Raw genomic sequence first — 13,416 nt, 5'->3', positions numbered from 1 at the left:
AGGAGTTACGTCCCTTTGACTGGCAGTCGATTTGATCAAATTTGCAGTTGTTCGATACAGATTGAAACATGTATCGGACATAAAACTGCACAATACAAATCAGATAATTCGACCACAATTTAACATCCCGTCAATGATGAATGGGCTTTGTTAACCCTAATAGTATGTCATATTCATTAATTAGTCAATAATCAACATTGACATAAATTGCGCATGGCACCCAGGTAACTGTGAATACATAATGCCATTTAAAATGAGTGAGTGAGTTTAGTTTTACGCCGCACTCAGCAATATACCAGCTATATGGCGTCGGTCTGTAAATAATCGAGTCTGGACCAGACAATCCAGTGATCAACAGCATGAGCATCGATCTGCGCAATTGGGAACCGATGGCATGGGCCAACCAAGCCAGCGAGCCTGACCACCCGATCCCGTTAGTCGCCTCTTACGACAAGCATGGGTTACTGAAGATCAATATTCTATCCCGGACCTTCAGGGTCACCATTTAGAAAGAGATCAAATGTAACACATGATTTATTTGGGATTATACTCTCTCATTAAAGTACAGGTTCTAGTACGTTTGTTTGCTTGTGTCCCATCCGGGGCTCGAACTACACTCTGAGACTCAGGCATCGCTAGAATGTGGGTTCGAATCCTGGATGGGGCTCAACCAAACAAAAGTACAAGAATATTTTAAGTAAAGACCGTTTCCCCATTCAGGTGTCATCAATAATTATTCAAGGGAGGATAACAATATATGGATGAACAACGTCTTTATTAAAGTGGGAGCAGCGTTTCGGTGTATGTTCTAACACTGTTATCATGAAAGTTAATAGAAAGCCTCCGTGGTGCAGTGGTTAAAGCGGCCGCCCGGAGAGCGGAGGGTCGCGGGTTCGATCCCCGACCGCGTCATACTAAAAGACGTTAAAAGATGGCACTTATTGGTCCCTGCCTGGCGCTCGGCATTAATGGGTTACAACAAGGACTGGTCGGCTCGGAGTCAGTATAATGTGTCTGAGTGGAGTATTCATGCTTCCAGAATAACACAACCAGCCTGATCATCCAAGAAGTATGTAAGGTCATTGAGGAGGAATACAAGGATGAGGTTATCATCTGCCCTACCACTCCAGAAGAATGGGCACCCATTGAAGAGGTATTCAGAAACAGATGGAATATTCCTCATGCCGTAGGTGCTTTAGATGGCAAACATGCGGCCGTTAGGAAACCTGCCAAGAGCGGCCCATTGTACCACAACTACAAGGGCTTCTTCTCTGTGGTCCCCATGGCCCTTGTGGATAGAAATTTAAAGTTCCGTGGGTGGACGTTGGTGCTTACGGAATAATGTCTGATGCTCAGATCTTCAACGAGTGCGAGCTCAAGGATTGTCTTGAAGACGGGAGCATAGGATTTCATGATCAGCTCCTCTTACCCCAAGATGACGAGCGTATGCCATGCTTTATTCTGGGGGATGATGATGCCTTTGGAATGAGGACCTTCTTGATGAAACCGAATGGTCATAGGACTATCCAGAGAGACGAGAGAATCTACAACTACAGGATCAGCAGGGGCCGACGGGTAGTCGAAAATGCATTTGAAATCATGGCCCAGAGTTGGAACATCCTCCTCACCACCATGCTGCCAAGGTCTTCCGTGTTTGGAGGACATCATTGAATGCTGTGTTTGCCTACACAACTTGATAAGGACTCGTTATCCTAATCTCGACAGTGGTATGGTGGATGAGGAAGATGAGCAGCACAACGTGGTGCCAGGAGGCTGGAAACAACTTGCGCAGCTTGAAGATGTGAATGATATCTGAAGTTTCAGTGACAGGTGGCTACGTTTTTATGCGATTCGGCGGTGTTCTGATGACGTCAGGGCTCATTTGAAGGGCATTCGGGACGTTCTTACTGTATTCGAGGTGTATTCGATGTACATTCTAGCTGTATTCCAAGTGCAATCGAAATATTCCGATACGTTTGAAGCATATTCCACCCAAATTCCCATCGAGGCGCGTTCGGGACATTCTTGCAGGATTTGAAGTGGCTTGCCTTTCCGATTCTCCCTCGAACACGTACAGAATACTTAGAATGCAGTAAGAATACTTAGAATGCAGTTAGAAGACATTTCAAATGCTGTTCGATATTTTTCCACTTCGAATGTACCTCGAAAGTTTTGAACATGTTCAAAACATTCCGGCATGTTACAAGAATTGACACGAATAGTTGGAGTGCATTCGGAATGGAGTAAGAAGTTTTAGAATGCAGTTCGAATTTCCAGGAATCTCCATGAATTTTCATTCCGACGGCATTCCGTCTCATTCCGCCTCAGGTGTGAAGGGGGTATAACCGCCACCTAGGGCCTAAAGGAGCAAGTCTGGCTAAGGGCTGAGGACGCCAGTCTGTTATATATACTAAACGCAAAAAGAAACTTTACCCTCCTTCCTTAATGACGAGGTACCTATCTTCCGCTGGCGTTGGGATGCGTGGACGTCCACTTCTTGGTCTGTCTACGGTGACCCCAGTCTGTCTCAAGCCCTGAATAAATCTTATAACCGTGATACGGTGGCATCCGAGGATGTTGGCAACAGTATTGGATGTGGACCCCATCTGCACCATCCCAATGGCTCTTTCTCTCTCTTCAGCTGTTAATCGTGGCATATTTCTCGTACTTGTGTATCATATCATGTATCTATAGGCTCTCTTCATACCCTATAGAATCATTCTACATGTGAAATGGATGCAAATACTGTTTGAATATTGCTGCATATTGGCGATTGATATTGGTATGTGTAAACAGAAAATGGAAAAATGTTACTTTGCAAGCCAAAATGTTAACAAAGATAATTTTACATGTTCCTAAACATTTAGTCCCAATATCAAATACACGTTTTACTTGTTTTCACTAATGCAAATCAGCAGAAAATGTTTTAAAGGACTACAATCATAGAAATGATTATTTTACAATTTTACACACTCTACAACAGTTGTTCCTTCTTTTAATACTTGAAAAATGGTGACTTTAAATTGTTTATCTTTGTAGCAAGGCAGAACTTTATTTCAACCTTTCTTTGGACATCTAAATCACTGTTATTGGTTTATTTCGGCATGGACGAAAATAGGACAATTTAACTCTTCTGAAAAAGATGCATTTCACCTAAATATGAATGCATTTGAGAATTTTGTTTCATATGTTTTTATTTGCATAAAGCTGTGTTGTTAATCTTTCTTGTAATGTTATACCTTCTAACATATCTTAAATAGTTTTTTAAGTACTTCATACAGGTAGGAGGGTAACGTTTCTTTTGGCGTTTGGTGTATGTTTTTAAGCAATTTTCATTTACACTATATATTATTACCTTAGGGACCTGTGCAAGTCTATGGTTGTGATCTGCCTCAAAAGTAGAATGGGCATGACAAACATAACCTGACCCAACTTCAAAAGTCTAAACCGAAATTATTCAAGTGAAATTTATTCGAAGGTATTTCATTAAATCGTATATTGTGTTCCAGAGACCATAAAAGTAATTTACACAAAGATACTATGTCTTCGCCGGTACCATAATTAACCACAGGATCAAGTTGGCAAATCCAAGAAATGTGATAATAGACTGAATTTACATTCGCGTCTTTTTGACTGATTATGACATTCAGCTTTTATAGATGCAACATAAATAGAGACATTACACCATGTGGCGCAAGATCACTGATCTGTGCATACGTACTTACGTACGGAGGTGTTAATTGACATTTCTAGATAGCGTTGAGAATTAAGGGTCCTGCCCGGGGATGTTTTCTGATAAGAAGAAATGCACCGAATGTTTGCTAAATACGTTAAACAGACAAAGGAGATATAATTTCGGTGCTCTTTGGACATATAAATGAAACAATGAGGTCGTTTGAATAAATAGTGTTTCAAAGAAACTTATTGAAGTGGTTTCCACTACAACACTATGAAATGGGCTAGAGGCTGGGGCAGCACTGATCGGGAACCAGTGAAGATTTCTGGTATATCATCAAGATGCCCACGGGATACAAACAATAACAAAAGCAAAAACCTTTCCGGGGCATTGGTCTATATCAGTGGTCTTCAGTACCGTGCAGATAGGATATCTAGAACTTTAATCCTTACCCTATCGGCAAGGAATCCTAGGCCTTTTACGCTGTTTCGTCGCTAGTTCATATATTTTATGTGGTGAGTGAGTGAGGTTAGTTTTGCGCCGCACTCAGAAATATTCAAGCTATGTGACGGAGGTAAGTAAATAATCGGGTCTGGACCAGACAATCCAGTGATCAACTGGGATACGATGGCATGTGTCAACCAAGTCAGCGAGCCTGACCACCCGATCCCGCTAGTCGCCTTTTACGACAAGCATGGGTTACTGAAGACCAGTTCTAACCCGGATCTTCACGCGTCATATTCTATATGTGAGTTTGATGCCGTGTCAGTGAAGAGTGATTCTGTGATAGTTTTGAACGATTTGCGGAAATATGTACTAGACATGACATTAAATCACCCATATTGTTTTTGTTACGCAGTATATGTAGTTGAACCAACAATGTAAGATGTAACATATTACAACATAAGATATGTTTTGTGTATTAGATCGCAGCTTTATTTTACACACCCTTTATCCAGTTTACATATAACCCAATTGTTGATTAAATAAATACCCCAGAGTAGGGAAAACGCCAAACGAGAACCAAAGATTGTTTTAACGTATGTATTCTCGCCAGAACGACTCACGAGCGTACGGACCTTCTCCTCAACGTGGCGTGTCCCCGAGGCATGTTCCCATCCCATGCCTACATCCCATTTTGCCTACACGCTTATCAAAACAAATTTACACTCCAGTGGCTATGCCTCATGCAAGGTTAAACATGGAACTACCTACTATATACAACGGACTAATCCAAGTCGGTTCTAACGTCTTTAGTAATTACTATCATATTGTGATAATACTGTCTCAGGTAACAGGATTCGGGAACTTAATGAAGCTTAATCAAGTGTCCTGCTGCGTCAAGGAACTGAATGGCTGTCCTTCTCCGGTGACAGACTGCTGCTTTAGACGCTGTAGACGCTGGCCAATGTCCCTATTTACACGTGGTCTTGGTCGGGAAGTTGCACGTACATGGTTAAGCTGAAGACGGGCTCTTCTGATTTTGGTTCATAACCTCTATCCATGCGTCTTGACCCTCGTCAACTGGCATCACTTTCATTTTGTGGTCTTCATCCATGATTCCTGGAGGTCCACAGTTGAACGGCTCTTCATTGTAGACCTGCTGGACTGGGGAGACGACTAAAGAGCGACTACGACTAGTGGCAGCAAACGTAATAGTGGTAGCAGCAGTAGTAGTAGTGGTAGTAGTAGTAGTGGCAGTGGATGTAGTAGTAGTGGTGGCAGTGGATGTAGTAGTAGTGGCAGCAAAAGTAATAGTGGTGGCAGCAGTAGTAGTAGTAGTAGTAGTAGTAGTAGTAGTAGTAGTAGTAGTGGCAGTGGTAGTGGATGCAGTAGTAGTAATAGTAGTAGTAGTGGTAGTAGTAGTGGCAGCAAAAGTAATAGTGGTAGCAGCAGTAGTAGTGGTAGTAGTAGTGGCAGTGGATGCAGTAGTAGTGGCAGCAAAAGTAGTAGTGGCAGCAGCAGCAGGGAGTAGTGGTAGTAGTAGTGGTAGTGGATGTAGTAGTAGTGGCGGCAGCAAAAGTAGTTGTGGCAGCAGCAGCAGGGAGTAGTGGTAGTGGATGTAGTAGTAGTGGCAGTGGATGTAGTAGTAGTGGCAGCAGCAGTAGTAGTAGTGGCAGTGAATGTAGTTGTAGTGGCAGTGGATGCAGTAGTAGTGGCGGCAAAAAAAGTAGTAGTGGCAGCAGCAGGGAGTAGTAGTAGTAGTAGTAGTAGTATTGGTAGTAGTAGTGGCAGTGGATGTAGTAGTGGTGGCAGTGAATGTAGTAGTAGTGGCAGCAGCAGTAGTAGTAGTGGCAGTGAATGTAGTTGTGTGTGGCAGTGGATGTGCTTAGTAGTAGTGGCAGTGGATGTAGTAGTAGTGGCAGCAGTAGTAGTAGTAGTAGTAGTAGTGCAGTGAGTAGTAGTGGTGGCAGTGGAGTAGTAGTAGTGGCGGCAGCAGTAGTAGTAGTAGTAGTAGTATTGGTAGTAGTGGCAAGTATGGCGGTGGATGTAGTAGTAATGTGCAGTGGATGTAGTAGTAGTAGTAGTAGTGGCAGTGAATGTAGTAGTAGTGGCAGTGGATGTAGTATGTAGTAGTGGTGGCGGTAGTAGTGTAAGTAGTGGCGGCGGTAGTAGTAGTGGCAGTAGCAGTGGTGAGTAGTAGTGGCAGTGGAGCAGTGAAGTAGTAGTAGTGTAGTAGTATTGGTAGTAGTAATGGCAGTGGATGTAGTAGTAAGTGGCAGTGGATGGAAGTAGTAGTAGTAGTAGTGGCAGTGGATGTAGTAGTAATGGCAGTGAATGTAGTAGTAGTAGTAGTAGTGGCAGTGGATGTAGTATTTATGGCAGTGGATGTAGTAGTAGCGGCAGCAAAAGTAGTAGTGGTGTCAGCAGTAGTAGTAGTATTGTTAGTATAGTGGTAGTGGATGTAGTAGTAGTAGTAGTAGTGGTAGCAGTGGTAGTAGTGGCAGCAGCAGTAGTAGTAGTAGTAGTAGTAGTAGTAGTAATGGCAGTGGATGTAGTAGTAATGGCAGTGGATGTAGTAGTAATGGCAGTGGATGTAGTAGTAGTAGTAGTAGTGGCAGTGGATGTAGTAGTAATGGCAGTGGATGTAGTAGTAGTAGTAGTAGTATTAGTGGCAGTGGATGTAGTAGTAATGGCAGTGGATGTAGTAGTACCGGCAGCAAAAGTAGTAGTGGTGTCAACAGCAGTAGTAGTAGTATTGGTAGTAGTAGTGGCAGTGGATGTAGTAGTAGCGGCAGCAAAAGTAGTAGTGGTGGCCGCAGCAGTAGTAGTAGTATTGGTAGTATAGTGGCAGTGGATGTAGTAGTAGTAATAGTAATGGCAGCGGCTAGTGGCAGTGGATGTGAGTAGTAATGGCAGTGGATGTAGTATAGTAGCGGCAGCAAAAGTAGTGGTAGTGGATGTAGTAATAGTAGGCAGCAGTAGTAATAGTAGTGAGTGGTAGTGGATGTAGTGGATGTAGTAGTAGTGGATGTAGTAGTAGTAGTGGCAGTGGATGTAGTAGTAGCGGCAGCAAAGTAGTAGTAGTGGTGTCAGCAGTAGTAGTAGTAGTGTTGGAAGTAGTAGTCGCAGTGGATGTAGTAGTAGTGGCAGTGGATGTAGTAGTAGCGGCAGCAAAAGTAGTAGTGGTGTCAGCAGTAGTAGTAGTAGTAGTAGTGAGTATAGTGGCAGTGGATGTAGTAGTAGTAGTAGTGGCAGTGGATGTAGTAGTAGCGGCAGCAAAAGTAGTAGTGGTGTCAGCAGTAGTAGTAGTATTGGTAGTGTAGTGGCAGTGGATGTAGTAGTAGTAGTAGTGGCAGTGGATGTAGTAGTAGCGGCAGCATAAGTAGTAGTGGTGTCAGCAGTAGTAGTAGTATTGGTAGTATAGTGGTAGTGGATGTAGTAGTAGTAGTAGTAGTGGCAGTGGATGTAGTAGTAGTGGCAGTGGATGTAGTAGTAGCGGCAGCAAAAGTAGTAGTGGTGTCAGCAGTAGTAGTAGTATTGGTAGTAGTAGTGGCAGTGGATGTAGTAGTAGTAGTGGCAGCAAAAGTAGTAGTGGTGGCCGCAGTAGTAGTAGTAGTATTGGTAGTAGTAGTGGCAGTGGATGTAGTAGTAGTGGTGTCAGCAGTAGTAGTAGTAGTAGTGGATGTAGTAGTAGTGGCAGTGGATGTAGTAGTAGTGGCAGTGGATGTAGTAGTAGTGGCAGTGGATGTAGTAGTAGTATTGGTAGTAGTAGTGGCAGTGGATGTAGTAGTAGTGGCAGTGGATGTAGTAGTAGTGACAGTGGATGTAGTAGTAGTGGCAGTGGATGTAGTAGTAGTATTGGTATTAGTAGTGGCAGTGGATGTAGTAGTAGTGGCAGTGGATGTAGTAGTAGTGGCAGCAGCAGGGAGTAGTAGCAGCAGTATTACTGGCAGCTGAAGTACGTTCATACAAACGATCACAACACTAAGGAGGCGACATATACTCATGCCAATAATGGTTGTCACCCCTTCATTTTTTTTTAGTGGAGAGGGGGTGTGGGGTGTGGGTGTGGGGTGTGTGTGGGGTTGGGGTGGGGAGGGGATGACAACCATTATTGACATGAGTATATTTACAGAAGCAGGATGACCAGCATGCAGTTACCGCGATCGTGGACATGTGTGTAGATATGTTTCCCACGTTAGAAAATTCATACTGGAATCAGTCAACAAGTCAATACCCCTGTTGAAGTGTTTTAAACAGTTGGTTCCCATGAGCTGGTGTTGAGGTGTGTTCTGACTCATCTCACTGTCACCCTACACACCCTGTCATGTGGTTGGATTGCGACATACGCTGAAAAGGCAGCTCGACGGCTGGGAATGTTTTTGTGTCCAGCCATGATTCAGCTCCATTCGGGCGTTACACACAGACAATAAAACAAGTCTTGTGCAATGTTGGTGCTGATGTACTGCTGGCGCTATGTGTGTATCTGTGTCACCTTTAACTGTTTCATACACCGTCGGTTGCTTAGACCTCGTCACCTTACATTTAAATGTCCATAATGATGAGATGTTCTGGTTATTGTGTTTGTCTTAAGGTGGGACTGAGCACATGTGCACAACCTTGACTGATACAGACTCTAAAATATATATTTTGTAGGAGAAAACGAACTACATGGAAATTGAAAATGAGAGGAAGTGAGGTGGGACATTCAGAACCAGTAGAAAATCTAGAATTGCTTCCTTAGCACAAAAACAATTCAAGAAGGCTTAGTGAGTGAGTTTTAGTACTAGTTTTATGCCGGTTTTAGAAATATTCCAGCAATATCACGACGGGGGACACCATCAGGAATGGTTAGAAGAAAGGAAAACAAATATGGTTCAGGTACTATAAGACATAATAATGTTTACTTCTGTATTTAAAGATCGCCATTAAATCCTACTAAATGTCTTGAAGGCTTATCAGCACGTGACCTAAATGCGTCCCACTTAAATACTCTTTCTCTACACATCAAGGAAACGTCTTGATGAAACTATTTTGTAAAAAAACTTAGTTAATTATTGCACAATTATTGTACTTGTTACACAATATCCTTAACCGTTAATGAACCGGACGCTTGATGATTACCTCTACGTAAGTCTTTGAAAGACCGTGTTATCAAATACACATCAAAGACGGAAAGTACATACCCATGACTAGTTATATTTAAAGTCATATACGACCTCACGTGTTTATGTGTACACCGTGTACAATCTATGAAGTATGTATTCATGTGAACATAAACAGTGAACAGTTCACGCTCATATGATCAGTTTCACGCCAAATGAATACAGTCACGCTTTGCAGGGGAGGGGGACGGTTATAAACATAAAATTAAATTCACCATAAATATGTACGTATGAATACTCATGTATTTAGTAACGCAGCTAAGATCTAGGTTCTTTATAATTTCAAATAGCTCCTGCATGTAATATATACGGGTCTTGTGTCGTTATTGAAAGGAGTTCTTGAAAGGTATTTAGAACATGAACATATTTTTATTCATCTCTGCAACGTAATAGAAAGGTGAGGTGGTTTTGTGTCCAACCGTATACCTACCTCCTTTCTATCTGCAAGTATTCGGTCTATTTCCAATACGTTTCTATTTAGATCTATTAAATTATACCAAACCTTTCAATGACACATGCGTTTTGTCAGATAAGGGTGTAGCGTTATTCGGCTGCAACGGCCTTGGCTTAAGTTTATTATGCTACCCGTAGCAAGTGGGTTGCTGTATTATCGTTATATAGATATACATACAAATGTATACCATTTGTCACGTGATACGTCCATTTAGTTGTGTTAGGCACCTGTAGCTATGATTTGTAAGTTAGTGAGATTGTACAATCGCACCCACTCAGTATGTGAGTGAGTGAGTTTAGTTTTACGGCGCTTTTAGCAATATTCCAGCAATATCACGGCAGGGGACACCAGAAATGGGCTTCACACATTGTGCCCATGTGGGGAATCGAACACGGGTCTTCGGCGTGACGTGCGAACGCTTTAACCACTAGGCTACCCCACCGCCCCCACTCAGTATGCATTCCATTTAGGCAGTATCTGTGCATCTACGAAAATACGGGTTAGAATTGATCTTCAGTAAACTATGCGACGTACCGGATCGGGTGGCCGAGCTCGCTTACTTTGTCCACGCATCGTATCTCAAATGACTAGATCGATGCTCATGATATCAATCACTTGTTTGGTCCGAAATCAATACTTACATACCGCCTCCATGGTGGTGCATATTGCAGACCGAGGCGTTTTACATCAAAAACAATACCCCTACATCCCATAACCCCTACAACTTATAACAACAACAAAGTTCATGATCCAGTGCACTGCTATCTCCTGCCTGTTGCCTATTTCATACAATGGCCCAGCCCAAACACTTAGCAATTCAGAGAATGATTGTAATGAGCAATAACCAAACTGAGAGTTTGAGAGAATGGTTTTAATGGATGATAACAAAAACATTTTAACAAAAGTTGAATAATAATGTTGTTTTAACTAATTGTAGGGGTACTGGGCTGTAGGGGGTATGGGATATAGAGGTTTGGGAGACAACCCCCCAAATGAGTTCATTCGGTGGGCGTGGTGGCCAATCCATGGCATCAACACCGGCGTAGTAGAGCGTCAGAACTGTGGTAGGCGTCGTAGTTTGGCATGTTACAATGTCCGCCCAGGAACACGTAGCTGAATAGAAGGGCTGGAGTCAAACCTTGGTCCCAATACCGTACGGTAGTCACTGAAGAAAAAATAACCCGTTCCACTGCCTCTGGTTGAATCTGGCATAACTGCGTGCCCACAGAGTCCCTAAACCATGTATGATATAAATGAAGGTAAAAACTCTCAATGAGCCTACGGATCTCGCAGATCTTGCAAAGAATCGCGGTACTTATCGCTTTGCCTTGGGCAACAGTGATCAGTCCCTGATTGGGTCTGAGGCCGGTCACTCGGTTTTACAACTGTCTGTTTGTGCATGTTGCCATCACAACCTATTGAGGTGATGACATAACTGTGATAATTACTACGTCTTGGTGTGAAGTCAAACGCGACGTCCTTGGCCTTGGGCGACCTGCAACGGTGTCCTCAGAATCTGTATTGTCTGACCACAACAGCCCAAAGCTCGTGCAACTGCTGCAGCTGATTGTCCAGCCAAAATACCCAGGGTACGCTCACGTTGTGATTCTCGGCATACGCGCTTTCTAATTCAACGTTTTGGTGTGTTTACCTGCAACGCATCTCTGCTTGCAATCCGATGCATGTGCAATCGCTAAGGTAACTCTGATTGTTATGTTGTGGCCTTTCAGCACACTTTAAGACCATATGTTTCACGTCGGTCTCAGAGAGCATTTTCATTTGTCATATCAGTGCTCTATGTATACAACAACCAGAAACTAGAAATAATTACCACCACCCCCACTCCCTTCCCCTCCCAATTGTTGCCAGTAATATCGCTGTCAAGTTTCTAAATTTGTTGAGTACACATACATAAACTGTATGCATATGTATATCGTTTTCAAAACAATGTTTTCTTAAAGAACTGAGAGTGGAGCATTAAGACTCTTACGCACACAAATAGTTCTCAACTGAATGGTTTTAAAAGGAAACACAAAGGAAAAACGTGTTTCATTGTAATTCATACAGTCTAACCCTCTATTAATTCTGGTCGTTTTAAACGGATGGCCAGGCGATTCTCCAAACAAGTATGAATTGAACAAGGAATTCTCGTTAACAAACTTCATTATTCAAAGGCTGTACCACAAACAAACAGCCACTCCTTGTGTGCGAGCCGATTGGGACAACGCCTTGCACATCCCAATCTTCCTCTTGACGGTGACCTGTATGTACATTTGAATACCCTGCCTAGGATATGGTGAATATAGGCAGTGAACACAGTCACGTACTTAGACACTTCACTTTAACATACGCCATCATACTCATAATATGCCCAGTAATTATGTTTAATACCCATTATGTTAAAACAAATGAAATTGGACACATTTCGCCATCATACGCCATCATACTCATAATATGCAGAGTGATTATGTTTAACACCTATTATGTTGAAACAAATGAAGTATGGTACATTTCCCCTTCACATACGCCACCATACTCAATATATGCAGAGTGATTATGTTTAACACCCATTATGTTAAAACAAATGAAGTATGGTACATTTCCCCTTTCATATACGCCACCATACTCAATATATGCAGAGTGATTATGTTTAACACCCATTATGTTAAAACAAATGAAGTGTGGTACATTTCCCCTTCATATACGCCACCATACTCAATATATGCAGAGTGATTATGTTTAACACCCATTATGTTAAAACAAATGAAGTATGGTACATTTCCCCATTCACATACACCACCATACTCAATATATATAGAGTGATTATGTTTAACACCCATTATGTTAAAACAAATGAAGTATGGTACATTTCCCCATTCATATACGCCACCATACTCAATATATGCAGAGTGATTATGTTTAACACCCATTATGTTAAAACAAATGAAGTATGGTACATTTCCCCTTCATATACGCCACCATACTCAATATATGCAGAGTGATTATGTTTAACGCCCATTATGTTAAAACAAATGAAGTGTGGTACATTTCCCCATTCTATGAAGTACGTCACCATACTCAATATATGCAGAGTGATTATGTTTAACACCCATTATGTTAAAACAAATGAAGTATGGTACATTTCCCCTTCATATACGCCACCATACTCAATATATGCAGAATGATTATTTTTAACGCCCATTGCGTTAAAACAAATGAAGTGTGGTACATTTCCCCTTCTAATACGTCACCATACTCAATATATGCAGAGTGATTATGTTTAACACCCATTATGTTAAAACAAATGAAGTATGGTACATTTCCCCTTCATATACGCCACCATACTCAATATATGCAGAGTGATTATGTTTAACGCCCATTATGTTAAAACAAATGAAGTATGGTACATTTCCCATACTCAATATATGCAGAGTTCACCCAATACGTCACCATACTCAATATATGCAGAGTGATTATGTTTAACACCCATTATGTTAAAACAAATGAAGTATGGTACATTTCCCCTTCATATACGCCACCATACTCAATATATGCAGAGTGATTATGTTTAACACCCATTATGTTAAAACAAATGAAGTATGGTACATTTCCCCTCATATACACGCACCATACTCAATATATGCAGAGTGATTATGTTTAACACCCATTATGTTAAA

This window comes from Haliotis rubra, unplaced genomic scaffold, assembly GCF_003918875.1.
Source record: "Haliotis rubra isolate DU_JTF1 unplaced genomic scaffold, ASM391887v1 Scf936, whole genome shotgun sequence".
NCBI classification, from domain to species: Eukaryota; Metazoa; Mollusca; class Gastropoda; order Lepetellida; family Haliotidae; genus Haliotis; species Haliotis rubra.
The sequence above is the reverse complement of the archived record's forward strand: the minus strand, read 5'-3'. Positions refer to the sequence as shown.